The sequence below is a fragment of the Bombina bombina genome, chromosome 4 (assembly GCF_027579735.1).
Source record: "Bombina bombina isolate aBomBom1 chromosome 4, aBomBom1.pri, whole genome shotgun sequence".
Lineage (NCBI taxonomy): Eukaryota > Metazoa > Chordata > Amphibia > Anura > Bombinatoridae > Bombina > Bombina bombina.
Window position 1 is genome coordinate 37,987,571 of NC_069502.1, and position 18,827 is coordinate 38,006,397.

Below are 18,827 nucleotides of genomic sequence, written 5' to 3' on the forward strand. Positions count from 1 at the left end.
AACACAGAAAGCAGCATTTCATTTGTTATATAGGATGAAATATTACAACCTTCCGAAGTAAACAAATTGAAATCTCGCAATAGTGCATGCGATCGCGAGATTTCAAGGATGGGATCGGGTTAGGGTGCGTCCCTATGACGCTAGGCATGGCCTTCAGACCGCGATTCCATTCTGGAAGCGCTGTTGGCTTCAGTACAGCCAAACGGCTAGGACATTCCATGCCATCCTAACAGCGCTAAAGCCCAGCGCAATTAGTATGGCATGGAACGTCCTAACGTCAGGGTTAACTTCAGCAAAATAAATAAAAAACAGAGTTAAAGTACCACTTGGGAGCCGCAGAGAATGGTCCAGAGCAGACACAGCTGCTGACCAATCAGAAGCACTAGCCACACGACCCAGCTGTGCAACTAGTTGCTGCTGATTGGCTCAGCTGTAGCATCCGCTTAGAGCTTGTGATTTTAACATTATAATGACCCTTTAAAGTCATTTTGTACTTATGCATCAGAAATGGAGTGCAGAAGAACAGCATAGAAAATACACTTTTAAAACTGTTTGCATTGTTTTACAGTCCAGGGACACACCGCTTGAAAAGCCTTTTAAGACATTTTTATTTTATCTCCTTTCCTGTTGTCAGTCAGGGACAGATATAAATGTGCTACTGCACAGTTTAAAGGGACACTGAACCCAAAAATTTTCTTCCGCGATTCAGATAGAGCATGGAATTTTAAACAACTTTCTAATTTACTCCTATTATCAAATTTTCTTCATTCTCTTGGTATCTTTATTTGAAATGCAAGAATGTAAGTGTAAATGCCTGCCCATTTTTGGTGAACAACCTGGGTTGTCCTTGCTGATTGGTGAATACATTCATCCACCAATAAAAAAGTGCTGTCCAGAGTTCTGAATAAAAAAAAATCTTAGATGCCTTCTTTTTCAAATAAAGTTAGCAAGAGAACGAAGAAAAATTGATAATAGGAGTAAATTAGAAGATTGCTTAAAATTGCTGCTCTATCTGAATCATGAAAGAAAAAATGTGGGTTCAGTGTCCCTTTAAGTAACCAGTTTGCATCATGTAGAATAGGTCAGTTCCACAGAATGTGCTCCAGCATCTTTGGTAAGTGATGGAAAAAATACTATTTTGAGAGTTCAACTACAGTATAAACAGGCAAATAAACATTGCAAATGTATCTATAGATAGACAGATAGATGACAGATAGATGATAGATATATAAATAGACAGAGAGATAGATAGACAGCAAGCGAGATAGATAGACAGAGAGATAGATAGACAGAGAGATAGATGATAGATAGATAGATGATAGATAAATAGACAGAGAGATAGATAGACAGCGAGATAGATAGATAAATAGACAGAGAGATAGATAAACAGAGAGATAGATGATAGATAAACAGACAGACAGATAGATGATAGATACATACTAGATAGATAAATAGATAGATAGATAGATAGATATAATGTGTATAGGCTGGGTATCAATTCCTTCTGGATATTATTTTCTATTAAAACCTACACTTCTATGTTTCAGTGCACAACATCACACACAAAATGCCCCCAATGAACCAACAGTGAGTTCCCATAATGCACTAGGTATAATGGTGCCATAGAAGAATTACCAATAGACGTATCAATAACGGTTATGTGGGATGTACTATTAGGTGCCTAATGTGAAGTGAGTCTATTTCCCGCTATATGAGCTAAGCACAGTGTCACTGGGGGCCACTAATAAACCTCATTTATTCTGTGACTTTCTCTTATGCTGTCTGTAGAAGGATTTGCTTTTCCTGTTGCTTTATTGATGAGCACACAATGATTTAGCATTCTAGGGGATAAAGCAATTAAACGATTGTTCTTGTACGCGCACAGACAGTGCTTTTATTGCACACCTGGGAATGCCAGGGAAGTCTAGGCACAAATGCCCGGGTGGCTTGGTACCCTCTCCTGGCACCTGTATATGCGGCACCCATAATCCTACTGAGGACAGAGGTGGTATATAAGGAAACATCTGGCTGCTGTGTACTGTGGGGGGTTTGCACTGACTCTCACCAGATTTGCAATAATTACATTTAAATACAAAACAATTTCTCACAGCCCCAGAGACTCATTTTCCAACTGCATAAGTAAAGCACCTACAGTCAGAATGAAATGGACATTTTTATCTACACATATTATCTCAGCAATTAATCATCGCATTGTAAATGATCTGCACAAGCAATAAATGGTTTAAAAGCATTGTCCCAATGGTTAAAGGGACACTGTAATCAAAAATTTTCTTTCGCGATTCAGATTGAGCATGACATTTTAAGCAACTTTCTAATTTACTCCTATTATCAAATTTTCTTCATTCTCTTGGTATCTTTATTTGAAATGCAAGAATGTAAGTTTAGATGCCGGCCCATTTTTGGTGAACAACCTGGGTTGTCCTTGCTGATTGGTGGATAAATCCATCCACCAATAAAAAAGTGCTGTCCAGAGTACTGAAACCAAAAAAAAGCTTAGATGCCTTCTTTTTCAAATAATGATAGCAAGAGAATGAAGAAAAATTGAAAATAGGAGTAAATTAGAAAGTTGCTTAAAATTTCATGCTCAATCTGAATCACGAAAGAAAAATTTTGGTTACAGTGTCCCTTTAAGTGGTTAATACAGTTTGTAAGCAAGTCCAGAGACACACCCATTGAAAAGGCTCAGAAGTGTTGCCTATATTATCTCTTCTGCTGGTGCTAATTAGAACCAGATATAAATGAGTTTCTGCACAGATCGAGCATGCATTGTGTAGCATGTTGCAGGGTCAGTTCTGAATCCTGCAGGATACACTGCGGTGTCTCTGGGGACGGGTAAATCAAAACACAACTGCTAGATATAAATAAATAAAATGAAAGTATATTATATTTTTATTCCTAATGATCATTATTAAAGTGAAGGTAAAGTTATTTGCTATCAACTATTATACTATGAATGAACTAAATATAAGTTTAATTCATCATTCCCCCCCCCCCCCGATATCTAAATAAAGTTATAAGCTTTATAAACTACATTTTTAATCGTCATTTATGCAGTCCGCTTTTTTTTGTTCTGTTTTTATTACACAGAAGTCACGTTTTTCTTTCAACCAGTTGAAAATTAGGTCGTTGGGCGGCCATCAGTCAATGTCATACGCCCACTAAATAAACTGGGACCGCTCTCTAGTCTAAGGCGATATCGGAGCAGGAAGTGGGAGATGGGAGGAGCAAAGAACAGTAAGAAATATTTTTAAAAAGATTGCGATCTCTTACTAACAGTTATATTGAAGGTTTAAAAGTTAGCGACTAAGCTAAACATCGTATAGGCTTCATAGAAAGTGCAAGATAGTATCTAAAATTTACCATCACTTTAAAGAGACAGTAAACTAAAACAATGAATTATGTGTAATGAAACAACTTTGCAATGCACTTTCCTTATTTAAAGGGACACTGAATCCAAATTTTTTCTTTTGTGATTCAGATAGAGCATGAAATTTTAAGCAACTTTCTAATTTACTCCTATTATCCATTTTTCTTCGTTCTCTTGCTATCTTTATTTGAAGAAAAAAAAAGGCATCTAAGCTAAGGAGCTAGACAATTTTCGGTTCAGACCTCTGGACAGCACTTGTTTATTGGTGTGTGAATATATCCACCAATCAGCAAGAACAACCCAGGTTGTGCACCAAAAATGGCCCGGCATCTAAACTTACATTCTTGCTTTTTAAATAAAGATACCAAGAGAATGAAGAAAATGTGATAATAGGAGTAAATTAGAAAGTTACTTAAAATTCCATGCTCTATCTGAATCGCGAACGAAAAAAATTGTGTTCAGTGTCCCTTTAATCTACCTCCTTTTCCTGTAATACAAAAAGGACAGTAAGTGCCTTCAGATTTTTATATAAAATGTTTAGTTCTGGGTAATTGTCATTACTTACAGTATTTTACTCCCTTCTCATATCATTTATCTCTGAAAAACGAGCAGATTCTAATTCCCAGACCTTGAAATGCACCTGCTGATTTCTCAATGCTAACCTTGCTACATATTACAGCTCAGCAATTAACCTTTTAACACCGTTGCAGCGTTCTATTCCGTACTAACCGTGCTGGGCTTTAGCACTGTTAGGACGGAATAGAACGTCGGAGCCGTTTGGCTGTTCTGAAGCCAACGGCGCTTCCAGGATGGGATCGCGGTCTGGAGGGCGTGCCTGGCTTCATAGGGACGCCCCCCTGACCCGATCCCATCATTGAAGTCTCGCAATCACGTGCACAATCAAGGGATTTCAATTTGTCTACATCGGAACGATGTCATTAAAGGGTTAATAACAGCTGCAGAACAATGCATTTCATACTAACAATATGACTGTGACTAGCTTTGTTGTCTGGGTCTAAAGCCCAGATTGTCTCCTCTAAATAAGGCAAATGCTGGCTGGAGTTTGGCTATTAAATAACTGCAGTAAAAAGGGTGTTAATTTGTTTTACAAATGTTTAGACTTGGCTGATTTGTTATTCTATAGAAACACAACAGAAATGTTCTGTGATCACAAGGTGTATACTGTCCCTGTAACTGTAGAGTATGTTCTGTGGAGTGCAGAACCTTGACTCTCCAACATGCTGCACAGCGATTGGTGGATAGGTGCATGAGCTCATTTAAAGGGACAATGAACCCAAATATTTTCTTTCATGATTTAGATAGAGCATGACATTTTAAGCAACTTTCTAATTTACTCCTATTATCAAATTTTCTTTATTCTCTTGGTATCTTTATTTGAAATGCAAGAATGTAAGTTTAGATGCCGGCCCATTTTTGGTGAACAACCTGGGTTGTCCTTGCTGATTGGTGGATAAATTCATCCACCAATAAAAAAGTGCTGTCCAGAGTGCTGAACTAAGAAAAAAGCATAGATGCCTTCTTTTTCAATTAAAGATAGCAAAAGAACGAAGAAAAAATGATAATAGCAGTAAATTAGAAAGTTGCTTAAAATTGAATGTTCTATCTGAATCACAAAAGAAAAAAATTGGGTTCAGTGTCCCTTTAAATCAGTCTTTAATTGGCCACAATAATGGAGATAAAATACAACATTCCGGAGGCTTTAAAGGGACAGTAAGTGTATGAATACAGGAAGTATTTTTTTTTTATAAGAGAAGTATATTAAGGTTTCACATACACACGCATAAATACTCACATGCACACTCATTCATGCACACAAACACTCACATACACACACAAATACTCACATCCACACTCATTTAGACACACACACATGTACACACACATAAATACTCACATGCACACTCATTCATACACACACACACAAATACTCACATCCACACACTCACATGTACACACACATAAATACTCACATGCACAACTCATTCATACACACACTCACATGCACACACACACAAATACTCACATCCACACTCATTCATACACACAAACACATCCACACTTATTTAGAAACACACACTCAAATACTCACATGCACACTCATTCATACACACACACTCACATGCACACACACAAACACTCACATCCACACACTCATTTAGACACAAACACAAATACTCACATGCACACTCATTCATACACACACTAACATGCACACACACATACTCACATGCACACTCATTCATACACACATATATGTATACTTAAAGGGACATGATCCCACATTTTTGTTTTATGGTTCACACAGAGCATACAATTTTAAACTACTTTTCCATTTACTTCTATTATCAAACGTGTTTCATTCTCTTGGTATCCTTTGTTGAAGGAGCAGCAATGTACCACTGTGAGCTACCTAAATATATCTGGTGAGCCAAGAGGCATATACGTGAAACCAACACTCAGCACATAGATTCCAGCAGTCTATTGCTGCTTCTGAGCCTACCTAAGTATGCTTTTCAACAAAGGATATCAAGAGACTGAAGCAAACAAAGAGTAGAATGGAAAGTTGTTTAACATTGCCTACTTTATTTAATGCATTAACATTTAATTAAACTTTTCTGGTCCTTTAAATACACAACCAAACATTCACAAATAAACATACACACTAAGATGTGAATACAGACACACATATGACACACACACCCTCACATGCACACTCACACACACTCACATACATACCCACATGCACACTCACACACCATCACATGCACACTCACACACCCTCACACACCCTTACATACATACCCATACACACCCTCACATGCACACTCACACACCCTCACATACACACTCACACACCCTCACACACCCTTACATACATACCCATACACACCCTCACATGCACACTCACACACCCTCACATACACACTCACACACCCTCACATACACACTCACACACCCTCACATACATACCCACATGCACACTCACACACCCTCACATGCACACTCACACACATACCCACATGCACACTCACACACCCTTACATGCACACTCACACAACCTCCAATACATACCCACATGCACACTCACACACCCTTACATGCACACTCACACAACCTCACATACATACCCACATGCACACTCACACACCCTCACATACATACCCACATGCACCCTCACATACACACTCACACACCCTCACATACATACTCACATGCACACTCGCACACCCTCACATACATACCCACATGCACCCTCACATACCATCACATGCACACTCACACACCCTCACATACACCCTCACATTAAATAAAGATTTATAACCACCATCACTTTACGGATGTCTGAAGTTTGATCTGTAATTCTCTGAAGGACTTATCCTGCACAGCCGGACACTCAGATAGCATTGCATTATGTTGCTAAATCCCAGCAGCAGTGGGTATGAATTCTCCTCTGGTCCCGCCATGCAGTGATTTCATGTGATTAGTGCTCGTTGGGTAACCTCTTTGCCAAAGGCAGCTTATGTCACAACTAGATGCAGTAATCATATTATAGCATGTGACACAGTGACAAGGACACGCAACAGATGTCACATAAACTCACTGATGTTTCACCTCACTAATATCTCAGGTGACAATTCTCCCATCGTATCACTGAGCACGATTGCTCACCAAACTAAAACAAACGTTAGCTACAGATATTCCCGTCTTCTAGTAAAGAAAAGAGATTTGTAGAACTGCCACAGTAAAGGGGGGCTTTTAGGACATTATATTTCTTTATTGTATCTAAAGTAAATATGTTTAGTTTTTTATGCTTGTGAGACGGAGTTACTATCCACCTATAGAGCTATGGGAATCTTCCTTATTGGTCAACGAACTTCTATCACAAGGACCAGCTGTGCATAAACATTCACTTCCTGTTAGTTTAAAAAATAAACAGCTTTAATGTAACCTTTAGTATACAAAGTCATGTATATTTAAATAATGCTCTTATGTGTTCCTGTTTCACACATAGGCGAGACTGGAATATGTCTGTGCACAGCAGGCGCTAAACACCGTTATATACAATCAATAGTGCAGTAATAAAATACTCTAACATATTACTGGACATTCAGCCACCAATCAGAAAGTGCTACACAGGTGCTGAACCAAAAAGGGTCGGCTCCTAAGCTTACATTCATGCCTTTTTCAAATAAAGATACCAAGTGAATGAAGAAAAATTGATAATAGGAGTAAATTCAAAAGTTGCTGCTCTACCTGAATCAAGAAAGAAAAAAATGTGGGTTTTATGTCCCTTTGAAGATCTAGAGACAGACGTTTGTCTTCTATAGCATATACTACAGACCCAGAAGCTGAGCAGGAAATAAATAAACTAATAGACAAAGAGATTTGCCTCATTAATCAGATAAAGATGGAGAGTGACAGCAGGTTCCATGCGAGATGCTCATTAATAACTGCAGAAAGGGACCCCCCCCCTATCATGGGTCTAATACTTATTAATATGAATAGAAACAGAACGTCTGCCCTGTACATCTAACACAACCTAATGCAATGCTCTGCAAGGAGAACTGACATGAAAAAGGAAATTGATTTTCATTATACTTTATTGTTCCTGATAGCACAGACAGCACGTGATCAAAAAGCAGCAGCATTAACTCCTTCACGGCTACACGGCTACAAGGCACCCCCCCCCCCCGGCCTAATGTGATATCCAAAAAGAATTCCAATCTTCCTAACCTGCCAAGCAAATGCAGCACAAATGCTCAGGACACACCCTGTCTGAGTATATAAGGAATCTTATGTCACAGATGTGCCTCTCTTTCACCCCTTTATAAGCACAGACAGTCTGCACCTGCTCCCCCACCCCCACCCCTTGTAAGGCACAATATGCAGGCGCTGAGCAAATCAGACACTGCAGCAATAACCTAATCTAGGTCCCCAAAACATTACAAGACAGAAAATATCCCGAGATATTAAAAAGGAATACAGACATAGCAAAGTCATCTTTATGCATGGATAAAATAGTTACAGATGTATCAGCAATAAGCTACATTATTATTATCACTCCAAACCACATATGGACATAAACATTTCACAGAAATAAAGATGTTTGTGCCTCTAAAAATAATATCTAGAAGCTAACTAGAGTTTTAGGAGCCAGGGGGCTTTTTCCTACAATTTTCAGAATGCATAGAAATGAATAGAGGATACAATGACTGATACAGAGCTAACCTCAATATTAAAAAAACATTTCAGTAACACAAGCGTCATTTTCTGTAATACACACATGAAGCAGCAGCGATCTGCAGGCAAACACACAGCAAGCAGCAATAATAAGCAGCAAATAAATAGGTTTCACAGGGACTCACAGTCAGATAATCTGCCAGATACACAAATAACAGCATCCAGTGCGCCTGCCGCCCATCAGTATCTGGAGCTAGCGGCCCATGGAACGCTCACTGCTGGTACCACTTGATAGATGAATAAAGGGATCAATTGTCCCTGACGTGCACGGCTGTCCCAGGGTGAGCAGCTGGCAGTGTACAATGTGAGGGCGAGAGGCCAGGGCCTGAGTATCCCTCTCTAACAAAGAAATGCCGCTGACTGATGCTCTGAGCTCTGCATAATCACAGGCCTAGGTGTGGCCTTCATATAGAATGGGGTATTACTCTCAAAGAGTGGGGGGACCTGCTTAGCAGCCTGAGGCCCCCTCATCTGTGCCCATAACTGCAGCAGTATCCCGGACTACTACAGAGCAGGGTGATAGCTGATGGGAGGCAGAAATCCCACGGTCAATACAGGGTTAATAACACTGCTTACATAAGGTATGCTGCTACTTTATTAAAGCCATTGAAGGGTTAACACCAATTGAAGGAATATGGGCTCCTGCAGCAGCACTCAGTGAGCTAATGATGCTTGTGTGAGAGTGCAGCAGCACTCAGTGAGCTAATGATGCTTGTGTGAGAGTGCAGCAGCACTCAGTGAGCTAATGATGCCTGTGTGAGAGTGCAGCATCACTCAGTAGTCTAATGATGCTTGTGTGAGAGTGCAGCAGCACTCAGTGAGCTAATGATGCTTGTGTGAGAGTGCAGCAGCACTCAGTGAGCTAATGATGCCTGTGTGAGAGTGCAGCAGCACTCAGTGGGCTAATGATGCTTGTGTGAGAGTGCAGCAGCACTCAGTGAGCTAATGATGCTTGTGTGAGAGTGCAGCAACACTCAGTGGTCTAATGATGCTTGTGTGAGAGTGCAGCAGCACTCAGTGAGCTAATGATGCTTGTGTGAGAGTGCAGCATCACTCAGTAGTTTAATGATGCCTGTGTGAGAGTGCAGCAGCACTCAGTGAGCTAATGATGCCTGTGTGAGAGTGCAGCAGCACTCAGTGAGCTAATAATGCCTGTGTGAGAGTGCAGCAACACTCAGTGAGCTAATGATGCCTGTGTGAGAGTGCAGCATCACTCAGTAGTCTAATGATGCTTGTGTGAGAGTGCAGCAACACTCAGTGGTCTAATGATGCCTGTGTGAGAGTGCAGCAGCACTCAGTGAGCTAATGATGCTTGTGTGAGAGTGCAGCAGCACTCAGTGGGCTAATGATGCTTGTGTGAGAGTGCAGCAGCACTCAGTGAGCTAATGATGCTTGTGTGAGAGTGCAGCAACACTCAGTGAGCTACTGATGCCTGTGTGAGAGTGCAGCAACACTCAGTGAGCTAATGATGCCTGTGTGAGAGTGCAACAGCACTCAGTGAGCTAATGATGCCTGTGTGAGAGTGCAGCAGCACTCAGTGAGCTAATGATGCTTGTGTGAGAGTGCAACAGCACTCAGTGGTCTAATGATGCCTGTGTGAGAGTGCAGCAGCACTCAGTGGTCTAATGATGCTTGTGTGAGAGTGCAGCAGCACTCAGTGGTCTAATGATGCTTGTGTGAGAGTGCAGCAACATTCAGTGGTCCAATGATGCTTGTGTGAGAGTGCAGCAGCACTCAGTGGTCTAATGATGCTTGTGTGAGAGTGCAGCAGCACTCAGTGGTCTAATGATGCTTGTGTGAGAGTACAGCAGCACTCAGTGGTCTAATGATGCTTGTGTGAGAGTGCAGCAGCACTCAGTGGTCTAATGATGCTTGTGTGAGAGTGCAGCAGCACTCAGTGGTCTAATGATGCTTGTGTGAGAGTGCAGCAACACTCAGTGGTCTAATGATGCTTGTGTGAGAGTGCAGCAACACTCAGTGGTCTAATGATGCTTGTGTGAGAGTGCAGCAACACTCAGTGGTCTAATAATGCTTGTGTGAGAGTGCAGCAACACTCAGTGGTCTAATGATGCTTGTGTGAGAGTGCAGCAACACTCAGTGGTCTAATGATGCCTGTGTGAGAGTGCTGAAGCACTCACATAATATAAGGTTCTTCTGTATCAGTACGCACCTGCTGCAGCACTCACATAATATAAGGTTCTTCTGTATCAGTACGCGCCTGCTGCAGCACTCACATAATATAAGGTTCTTCTGTATCAGTACGCGCCTGCTGCAGCACTCACATAATATAAGGTTCTTCTGTATCAGTGCGCGCCTGCTGCAGCACTCACATAATATAAGGTTCTTCTGTATTAGTACGCACCTGCTGCAGCACTCACATAATATAAGGTTCTGCTGTATCAGTACGCACCTGCTGCAGCACTCACATAATATAAGGTTCTTCTGTATCAGTACGCGCCTGCTGCAGCACTCACATAATATAAGGTTCTTCTGTATCAGTAAGCGCCTGCTGCAGCACTCACATAATATAAGGTTCTTCTGTATCAGTACGCGCCTGCTGCAGCACTCACATAATATAAGGTTCTTCTGTATCAGTACGCGCCTGCTGCAGCACTCACATAATATAAGGTTCTTCTGTATCAGTAAGCGCCTGCTGCAGCACTCACATAATATAAGGTTCTTCTGTATCAGTGCACACCTGCTGCAGCACTCACATAATATAAGGTTTTTCTGTATCAGTATGCGCCTGCTGCAGCACTCACATAATATAAGGTTCTTCTGTATCAGTACGCGCCTGCTGCAGCACTCACATAATATAAGGTTTTTCTGTATCAGTATGCGCCTGCTGCAGCACTCACATAATATAAGGTTTTTCTGTATCAGTACGCGCCTGCTGCAGCACTCACATAATATAAGGTTCTTCTGTATCAGTACGCGCCTGCTGCAGCACTCACATAATATAAGGTTTTTCTGTATCAGTATGCGCCTGCTGCAGCACTCACATAATATAGGGTTCTTCTGTATTAGTACGCACCTGCTGCAGCACTCACATAATATAAGGTTCTTCTGTATTAGTACGCACCTGCTGCAGCACTCACATAATATAAGGTTCTTCTGTATCAGTACGCACCTGATGCAGCACTCACATAATATAAGGTTCTTCTGTATCAGTACGCACCTGCTGCAGCACTCACATAATATAAGGTTCTTCTGTATTAGTACGCACCTGCTGCAGCACTCACATAATATAAGGTTCTTCTGTATCAGTACGCGCCTGCTGCAGCACTCACATAATATTAGGTTCTTCTGTATCAGTACGCACCTGCTGCAGCACTCACATAATATAAGGTTCTTCTGTATCAGTACGCGCCTGCTGCAGCACTCACATAATATAAGGTTCTTCTGTATCAGTAAGCGCCTGCTGCAGCACTCACATAATATAAGGTTCTTCTGTATCAGTACGCGTCTGATGCAGCACTCACATAATATAGGGTTCTTCTGTATCAGTACGCACCTGCTGCAGCACTCACATAATATAAGGTTCTTCTGTATCAGTACACACCTGCTGCAGCACTCACATAATATAAGGTTCTTCTGTATCAGTACGCACCTGATGCAGCACTCACATAATATAAGGTTCTTCTGTATTAGTACGCACCTGCTGCAGCACTCACATAATATAAGGTTCTTCTGTATCAGTACGCGCCTGCTGCAGCACTCACATAATATAAGGTTCTTCTGTATCAGTAAGCGCCTGCTGCAGCACTGACATAATATAAGCTTCTTCTGTATAATTATGTTTCTGCTGCAGCACTCAATGGGTAAAGTTTCTACAGAGCTAGTACACGCTTGATGCAGCACTCAAGGAGTTAATGTCTCTTCAGTGTGAGTGTATGTTCCTGCTGCAGCACTCACAGAGCTAATGATTCTTCAGTGTGTGTATGTTCCTGCTGCAGCACTCACAGAGCTAATGGTTCTTCAGTGTGAGTGTATGCTCCTGCTGCAGCACTCACAGAGCTAATGGTTCTTCAGTGTGAGTGTATGCTCCTGCTGCAGCACTCACAGAGCTAATGGTTCTTCAGTGTGAGTGTATGCTCCTGCTGCAGCACTCAAAGAGTTAATGGTTCTTCAGTGTGAGAATGATCACTAATATGGCTATAAGGCTGATATGATCACTTATATGGATTTGAAGCTGAGAGAGGGGCTGCAGGGCCAGGAGTCTGATCTGAGGCTGACAGAGGGGCTGCAGAGCCAAGATTATAATATTATCACTGATATGGATATAAGGCTGATATGATCACTGATATGGATATGAGGCTGACTGAGGGGCTGCAGGGCTAGGGGTCTGATATGATCACTTATATGGATATGAGGCTGACAGAGGGGCTGCAGGGTCAGGGGTCTGCTATGATCACTGATATGAGATATGAGGCTGAGAGAGGAGCTGCAGGGCCAGGGGTCTGATATGATCATTTATATGGATATAAGGCTGACAGAAGGGCTGCAGGACCAGGGGTCTGATATGATCACTGATATGAGAGGGGCTGCAGCACCAGGGGTCTGATATGATCACTGATATGAGAGGGGCTGCAGTTCCAGTGGTCTGGTATGATCACTGATATGGATATGAGGCTGACAGAGGGGCTGCAGGATCAGGGGTCTGATATGATCACTGATATGGATATGAGGCTGACAGAGGGGCTGCAGCACCAGGGGTCTGATATGATCACTGATATGAGAGGGGCTGCAGCACCAGGGGTCTGATATGATCACTGATATGGTTATGAGGCTGACAGAGGGGCTGCAGAGCCAGGGGTCTGATATGATCACTGATATGAGAGGGGCTGCAGGGCCAGGGGTCTGTTATGATCACTGATATGGATATGAGGTTGACAGAGGGGCTGCAGGGCCAGGGGTCTGATATGATCAATGATATGGATATGAGGCTGACAGAGGGGCTGCAGGGCCAGGGGTCTGATATGATCACTGATATGAGAGGGGCTGCAGCACCAGGGGTCTGATATGATCACTGATATGGATATGAGGCTGACAGAGGGGCTGCAGGGCCAGGGGTCTGATATGATCACTGATATGAGAGAGGCTGCAGGGCCAGGGGTCTGTTATGATCACTGATATGGATATGAGGCTGACAGAGGGGCTGCAGGGCCAGGGGTCTGATACGATCACTGATATGAGAGGGGCTGCAGCACCAGGGGTCTGATATGATCACTGATATGGATATGAAGCTGACAGAGGGGCTGCAGGGTCAGGGGTCTGATGTGATAACTGATATGAGAGGGGCTGCAGGGCCAGGGGTCTGATGTGATCATTGATATGGATATGAGGCTGACAGAGGGGCTGCAGGACCAGGGGTCTGATGTGATCACTGATATGAGAGGGGCTGCAGGGCCAGGGGTCTGATGTGATCACTGATATGGATATGAGGCTGACAGAGGGGCTGTTTTGTCGTACAATATTTTTATGGAGAGCAGCTGTACACCATAGCACTCATACTGAAGCATCATTAACCCGATGAGTGCTGCAGTAGGAGTTCAACTATGCAGCAGCATCATTAACCCTATAAATACTGAAGCAAGAGTTCACTCAGTATGCGGCATTATAACCCATTACAAAAGGAATTCACTCCGCTTTTAAAATCATTAACCCACTGAATGCTGAAGCAAGAGTTCACTCAAACTGAGGAATCATTAACTACTGAGTGATCCAGCAAAAGTTCTTCCACACTTCGTTAACTCATTGAGTGCTGCAGGAGTTCCTCCATACTGAGGTATCGTTAACTCATTGAGTGCTGCAGGAGGAGTTCGCTCACACTGAGGCATCATTAACTCATTGAGTGCTGCAGGAGGCATCATTAACTCATTGAGTGCTGCAGGAGTTCCCTCACACTGAGGTATCATTAACTCATTGAGTGCTGCAGGAGTTCCCTCAGACTGAGGCATCATTAACTCATTGAGTGCTGCAGGGGGCGTTCGCTCACACTGAGGCATCATTAACTCATTGAGTGCTACAGGAGGCGTTCCCTCAGACTGAGGCATCATTAACTCATTGAGTGCTACAGGAGGCGTTCCCTCAGACTGAGGCACCATTAACTCATTGAGTGCTACAGGAGGCGTTCCCTCACACTGAGGCACCATTAACTCATTGAGTGCTGCAAGATGAAATCCCTCACACTGAGGCACCATTAACTCATTGAGTGCTGCAAGAGGAAATCCCTCAGACTGAGGCACCATTAACTCATTGAGTGCTGCAAGAGGAAATCCCTCACACTGAGGCACCATTAACTCATTGAGTGCTGCAGGAGTTCCCTCAGACTGAGGCATCATTAACTCATTGAGTGCTGCAGGGGGCGTTCGCTCACACTGAGGCATCATTAACTCATTGAGTGCTGCAGGAGGCGTTCCCTCAGACTGAGGCATCATTAACTCATTGAGTGCTACAGGAGGCGTTCCCTCAGACTGAGGCACCATTAACTCATTGAGTGCTACAGGAGGCGTTCCCTCACACTGAGGCACCATTAACTCATTGAGTGCTGCAAGAGGAAATCCCTCACACTGAGGCACCATTAACTCATTGAGTGCTGCAAGAGGAAATCCCTCACACTGAGGCACCATTAACTCAATGAGTGCTACAGGAGGAATTCCCTCACACTGAGGCACCATTAACTCATTGAGTGCTGCAGGAGGCATTTACTCAAATTGAGGCCTCATTAACTCATTGAGTGCTAGATGAAGAGTTAACTCACACTGAGGCCTCATTAACTCATTGAGTGCTGCAGGAAGCGTTCACTCACACTGAGTCCTCATTAACTAATTGAGTGCTGCAGGAGGCGTTCACTCACACTGAGGCATCATTAACTCATGGAGTGTTGCAGGAGGCGTTCACTCACACTGAGGCATCATTAACTCATGGAGTGCTGCAGGAGGCGTTCACTCACACTGAGGCATTATTAACTTATTGAGTGCTGGAGGAGGAGTTCCCTCACACTGAGGCACCATTAACTCATTGAGTGCTGCAGGAGGAGTTCCCTCACACTGAGGCACCATTAACTCATTGAGTGCTGCAGGAGTTCCCTCACACTGAGGCATCATTAACTCATTGAGTGCTGCAGGAGTTCCCTCACACTGAGGCATCATTAACTCATTGAGTGCTGCAGGAGTTCCCTCACACTGAGGCATCATTAACTCATTGAGTGCTGCAGGAGTTCCCTCACACTGAGGCATTATTAACTTATTGAGTGCTGGAGGAGGAGTTAACTCACACTGAGGCACCATTAACTCATTGAGTGCTGCAGGAGTTCCCTCACACTGAGGCATCATTAACTCATTGAGTGCTGCAAGAGGAGTTCCCTCACACTGAGGCATCATTAACTCATTGAGTGCTGCAAGAGGAGTTCCCTCACACTGAGGCATCATTAACTCATTGAGTGCTGCAAGAGGAGTTCCCTCACACTGAGGCATCATTAACTCATTGAGTGCTGCAGGAGTTCCCTCACACTGAGGCATTATTAACTTATTGAGTGCTGGAGGAGGAGTTAACTCACACTGAGGCACCATTAACTCATTGAGTGCTGCAGGAGTTCCCTCACACTGAGGCATCATTAACTCATTGAGTGCTGCAAGAGGAGTTCCCTCACACTGAGGCATCATTAACTCATTGAGTGCTGCAAGAGGAGTTCCCTCACACTGAGGCATCATTAACTCATTGAGTGCTGCAAGAGGAGTTCCCTCACACTGAGGCATCATTAACTCATTGAGTGCTGCAGGAGTTCCCTCACACTGAGGCATCATTAACTCATTGAGTGCTGCAGGAGGAGTTCCCTCACACTGAGGCATCATTAACTCATTGAGTGCTGCAGGAGTTCCCTCAGACTGAGGCATCATTAACTCATTGAGTGCTGCAAGAGGAATTCCCTGACACTGAGGCATCATTAACTCATTGAGTGCTGCAAGAGGAGTTCCCTCACACTGAGGCATCATTAACTCATTGATTGCTGCAGGAGTTCCCTCACACTGAGGCATCATTAACTCATTGAGTGCTGCAGGAGTTCCCTCACACTGAGGCATCATTAACTCATTGAGTGCTGCAAGAGGAATTCCCTCACACTGAGGCCTCATTAACTCATTGAGTGCTGAAGCAGGATTTCACTCACATTCAGGCATTCTTAACTCACGAGAGAGTTCACTATTAATGAAAAGAATAAACACAGTGAGTACTGCAGCAGGATCTGACTCACACTGGGCATCATTAACCATTTCAGTGATTTGTTAGCTATGTGGCCAATCGTCCTATGATGAGTGATCACTTACCTGCTGGGGTCACTCCTCGGTCGGTGCAGCAAGCACACGGCAGCGGCAGGCACAGGATGGCAGGGATGGGCTCCTCTACACCGTGCGCCTCTCACAGCACCTTGATACCGGTCTTGTAGGGATAAGAAACACAGGAAGGCGGGGCACTCAACTGAAGAGCGGCGAATCTGACCAATAAAAACAGAACATTGTACCCTAGCATGCTAGGTAGGCCGACTTCTGAAGTTTGTGATTGGTGGTTGAGCACTGTAGTTCTTGATGTTGTTTTGGTAAGCATCATTGAGCACGAGTAAACTACAATACCCATCGTGCATTGCAATGGGGCGGTTTCCCATAGTGAAAGACTTGAGGATGGGTACTCTCTAAGGAGGTGTGTCATGTGGTTGCCAGGGCGACCATTGGTACCCGGCAATTGTAGGCCTGGTCCATGTGCGACAGGTGCACTCCTGGGACCTGCAGGAATATGCCCGTATACACCCCCTGGCACACTACACCCTTGTGCCTATATAGTGGTGCTATATACACACACACACAATGATTTAGACTTTTTACCATATTTAACATTCACGTCTCACTAGTAAACCATAGTGATATTTTACAACCCATATGGATTTTTGGACATATAACGTTTTTTTAGCCAAACGTTAAAGTGATGCGAAACTTCTTTTTTTTTTTTTTTCCTTTCAAGATTCAATACAATTTTTTTTCCCAGTTCTATTATCTTGTTTTATTCTCTTGGAATCCTTTGTTGAAGAAACTTCAATGCACATGGGTGAGACTGAGCCTATAATAACGCAAGGCTTATATGTGCAATCAGCAGCTCTGAGCATACCTAGATATGCTCTTCTAACAATGGATACCAAGAGAACTAAACAAATGACAACATAATGGAAGTAAATTGAAAAGCTGATTAAAATTGAATGCTCCCTATGAATAAAAAAAAAATGTATATAGCAATGTTATACATACAGTAGATGCAACGTTTGCTGCCATATAGTGTCTGTAGCATTCTGTGGCAGCAGTGTATGTAACTATGTATGATATAAACATTGTTGCAAACACTGCTGCCAGATGGCTAAAGATTTGAGCACGCTCCTGAGCTCATCTAGGATTACTTTTTAACAAAGGATGCAAGAGAACTAAGCAATATTGATAATAGAAGTAAATTGGAAAGTTCTTGAAAATTCTACACTCTATATGTAGTCCATTTAAAGGGACATAATACTCATATGCTAAATCACTTTAAACTGATGCAGTATAACTGTAAAAAGCTGATAGGAAAATATCCCCTGAGCATCTCTATGTAAAAAAGGAAGATATTTTACCTCACAATTTCCTCAGCTCAGCAGAGTAAGTTCTGTGTAAAAAGTTATACTCAGCTGCTCCCAGCTGCAGGTAAAAAAAAATTAAAAAAATGAAGAAATGAACAGCAGCCAATCAGCATCAGCAGTGCTGAGGTCATGAACTCTTACTGTGATCTCATGAGATTTGACTTAACTCTCATGAGATTTCATAGTAAGCTTCCTTTACCTGATTGGTGAAATAATATGAGAGTGCACAATGCTCATCCCTTCAGATGTCCCAGGACAGACACACTAAAATGCTGCTTAGAAATCCTTTACAATGGGAGGTGGCTACTGAGGAACTTTTGAGGTAAAATATCTTTCTTTTTTACATAGATGTTCAGGTGATATTTTCTAATCAGCTTTTTAAAGGGGCAATCTACGAGCGCACATTAAATAACAAGCTATTACAAGTGACTGAAGGAGAAAAAAGGGGGAGCCTCATTGTGTATTTCATACAAATAAATATGCAAGCGTGTAAATGATGTTAGGCTCACCAGATAGTGT

General features: G+C 42.7%; 1 protein-coding gene across 1 annotated transcript in view; it reads right to left on the bottom strand.

Moving 5' to 3' along the window:
• Window positions 1-17,058, bottom strand: part of DPYSL5 (dihydropyrimidinase like 5) — a 263,062-nt gene extending 246,004 nt beyond the window's left edge. The window contains exon 1 of the mRNA XM_053710991.1: window positions 16,978-17,058. The gene's annotated coding sequence lies outside the window, so the exon portion shown is untranslated. The remainder of the gene's footprint in view (window positions 1-16,977) is intronic.
• Between the last annotated feature and the right edge of the window lie 1,769 nt (window positions 17,059-18,827).